This window comes from Sinocyclocheilus rhinocerous, unplaced genomic scaffold, assembly GCF_001515625.1.
Source record: "Sinocyclocheilus rhinocerous isolate Xijiao unplaced genomic scaffold, SAMN03320098_v1.1 scaffold265, whole genome shotgun sequence".
NCBI classification, from domain to species: Eukaryota; Metazoa; Chordata; class Actinopteri; order Cypriniformes; family Cyprinidae; genus Sinocyclocheilus; species Sinocyclocheilus rhinocerous.
In genome coordinates this window covers 263,443-267,517 of record NW_015645861.1, presented here as the reverse complement: position 1 = coordinate 267,517, position 4,075 = coordinate 263,443, and the positions used below count along the sequence as shown (strand labels likewise).

Sequence of the window (4,075 nt, the reverse complement as noted above, 5' to 3'; positions counted from 1 at the left end):
CTACAATAATGTACAGTATTTGAAAAATAATGTGTTTTTTGAACATTAAAGCATGTCAACATATTCTGTTACACCAAATACACAAAATAATGATCTTTAAAAAAGCATCATATGACCCCTTTAAACGAATTTCAGGGCTCAGTATAGATCATTACACATTAACATCTGCAATGTTTTCATTGGAAAGATAGTTTTACAGGGTTATAAAAATAACCTGAGAATAACCATTAGGGAACGTGCTGCATAAGTTATTTTTAGATTATTTAAAAAACAACCACCCTGCAACGTTCTAGGAACGTTATTTTATGGTTGCAAAAAAAATAACCTAAAAATAACCATTAGGGAACGTTCTCTATAAGTTATTTTTAGGTTATTTAAAAATAGCCACCATAACGTTCTGGGAACGTTATTTTATGGTTACAAAAATATAACCTAAAAAGAACGTTCCCCTAACGTTAGTATTTGGTTCCCAAAAAAATAACCAAACGGGAACCAAAAACTAACGTTAGGGGAATGTTCTGTGTTTGCTAGGTCGTCAGTTGCTCAGTAACATTTTTGTGAATTTTTTTAAAGGCATGTGACAATGTGATACGTACGACAAACATCTTCCCAAATTCGTAATGAGAATCATTTATAAACTGCATGCTGTTGTCAACAAAAAGAAGCACTGATATCTTCCTGCGGGTTTCTGCCAAAATAAATGGTGAAAAAATGGCAAAATAGGCCTACATGGGGGAAAAAATGCAAACAAACGTCTTCGGTATTCGGCCTTCAGCCCAGTGTTTCATTTTGTTCAGCTTCGGCCAAGAATTTTCATTTCGGTGCATACGTGTGTGTGAGAGAGAGAGAGAGAGAGAGAGAGTAGCAGACCACTGATAAAGGCAAGAGAGACAGAGACAGAGACAGGGTGTGACATTCTGATGCTTTTGTTAAATATTCATTGTGATGAAGATCACAGATTTGTCCAAACTAGTAAATACAATACCTCCAGAAGGTATATTTCACACAAAATTGAAATTCAGTCATCACCTATTCATCCTCATATCATTCCAAATCAATATCACTTTCTTTTTTCTGTGGGACAGAAATGAAAAATTAATACAGAGACAGAGACAGGGTGTGACATTCTGATGCTTTTGTTAAATATTCATTGTGATGAAGATCACAGATTTGTCCAAACTAGTAAATACAATACCTCCAGAAGGTATATTTCACACAAAATTGAAATTCAGTCATCACCTATTCATCCTCATATCATTCTAAATCAATATCACTTTCTTTTTTCTCTGGGACAGAAATGAAAAATAAATTTTAAAAAAACTGGAAACTATTGTTTTCAGTTTTTGACTGTGTGGCTCTGTGTGTTCAGGTTTAATAGTGTACGTGGGGATGATGATCGGCGCTGTCCTGTGGGGCGGTCTGGCTGATAAACTGGGCAGACGACAGTGTTTGCTCTACGCACTGGCCATCAACTGCATCTTCTCCTTCCTGTCCTGTTTCGCACAGAGCTACAGCTTCTTCATCTTCTTCAGACTCTGCTCAGGAATCGGGTGAGTCTCTCTGAAAGCAGCAGGAAATGATTTACGCATATACACTACCATTCAGAATTCTGCAAGTCACTAATACTATTTAGTTAATTTTTCAGCATTGCTTGTGCAGACTCATTTACCATAGTTGTAGATTACAGCAATGAGGAAATCTCTTACGATACTATAGCTTTATGGTCAAATGAAATGAGATCAAGACACAGTCTCTGATGACCTCCTGCAGGATCGGTGGCTCAATCCCTGTTGTGTACACGTACTATGCTGAGTTCCTGCAGATGGATAAGAGAGGAGAACATCTCAGCTGGCTGTGTTTGTTCTGGATGCTCGGGGGACTGTACGCTTCCTTCACCGCATGGGGAATCATCCCACATTATGGTCATTCATCATAAATCATAATTCCTTTCTAATAATGGTTTCTAATAATGGCAATTAAGTAAAAGCACATTTGAAACAAGAATTGCAGTGAGCAAAGAACTGGTATGTTCCATTTAAATGAGCCTTTTTTGAATGTTAAGTCCCAATGCAGGACCTTGTAGCGGAAAGCAATAGTGTTTAAATCCATAACAATATGTGACCCTGGACCACAAAACCAGTCTTAAGTCGCTGGGGTATATTTGTAGCAATAGCCAAAAATACATTGTATGGGTCAAAATTATTGATTTTTCTTTTATGCCAAAAATCATTTGGACATTAAGTAAAGATCATGTTCCATGAAGATATTTTGTAAATTTCCTACTGTAAATATATCAAAACTTAATTTTTGATTAGTAATGTATATTGCTAAGAACTTAATTTGGACGAATTTAAAGGCGATTTTCTCAATATTTAGATTTTTTTTTGCACCCTCAGATTCCAGATGTTCAAATAGTTCTATCTCGGCCAAATATTGTCCTATGATTCCTAACAAACCATACATCAATGGAAAGCTTATTTATTCAGCTTTCAGATGATGTATAAATCTCAATTTCGAAAAATTTACCCTTATGACTGGTTTTGTGATCCAGGGTCACATATTACAGTCTGGAAGTAGTTGGATCTACCAAAACCACTTGTCAAGATCCATGTTGTCATGTTTCTCCTGAGGTTTCTGAGGGTTTGGGTTGTTTTTTGTCGCAGGCTGGGGTTTCAGTATGGGGACAGAGTTCCAGTTCCACAGTTGGAGGGTGTTTGTGCTGGTTTGTTTTCTTCCCTCTGTGGCTGCTCTCGCTGGGCTGGTGTTCATGCCAGAAAGTCCTCGTTTCCTCCTGGAGGTAATATGATAGTGCATGAAGGTTTACTAGTAGGGCACACAGGTTTTTAAGGCATAAAGTATATTCTATTTGTATAAAATGAGTTCTTATAATTGGTGCACACCCTGTTAAAAACCTCTGTGCTATACGAAATTCATGGTCTTTTTTGTGAATTTCAGACGGCAAGACACGATGAGGCCTGGATGATCCTGAAGCAGGTCCATGACACCAACTGGAGAGCGAAAGGAGAGCCAGAGAGAGTGTTTCAAGTAAAGATGTCCATTTTAAACTACTAGACTACTAAAAGCAGCTCATATCCGTGTCTGTGATGAGTTTACTGAATTGGTGACACTTGATAAATCCTGTTATGTGGCTCAGCTTACATGGTCTTATCTATGAAATAAATCCCTCTCTTTCAGGTTTCACAGATCAAAATGCCTCAAGCACAGGATGACGAGTTCATAGAGATTCAGAGTGAAACTGGCACTGCCTTCCAAAGATTCATGGTCAGACATATGACCCTGGTTAAACAGGTAAGCACCATTTGAGCTAAAGACCTGAATGATAGCTAAAATGTGAAGCTTGTTGAGGAGAGGTCTACCATTACCTTTCTCTGGCAGATGATAAAAGCATTGAAGCATGCAATACAAATATTGGATGTTAGATGTTTGTTTTGCTAAAGCAAATTCAGTGTTTGTTTCCATTGTTCTCCGAAGGTCATGAAGAACCTGATGTCACTCGCCGCACCTGATCTCAGACTCCATGGGTTGTTCATTGCCATTGTGTGGTTTACAATGGCCTTCAGGTGAGCAGCTCTCGATAGAGCAGCTTCGTTGCGGATATAGTGAGCTTCACGCTGCCTACTTTCTACCTCGCCTATCCTAACAGTCAGAGAACCTCATAAATCATTGTTTTGAAATGTTCAACATACTGGAAGGCAGTATAAGTGTGATAGGCATTAAAAACTCAACTCAGAATCAGTATCAGTACATAAGGTGACATAATAGTAATCATGCAAAATAATGTTTAAAGCAGTGCTGTCAAACGATTAATCGCAATTAATCACATCCCAAATAAAAGTTTTTGTTTACATAATATATGTGTGTGTACTGTGTATATTTATTATGTATATATAAAGACACACACATACAGCATATGTTTTGAAAATATTTACGTGTATATATTTATATTTATAATTATAATTAAATTATATCATATATAAATATATTTAATATAGAAACGTAACATATTTTTCTTAAATATATACATGCATGTGTTTGTATTTATATATACATAATA

General features: G+C 36.7%; 1 pseudogene; it reads left to right on the top strand.

Annotated features, from left to right (window-relative positions):
- LOC107706931 (synaptic vesicle glycoprotein 2B-like) overlaps positions 1-4,075 on the top strand; it is an 11,211-nt pseudogene that overhangs the window by 2,017 nt on the left and 5,119 nt on the right.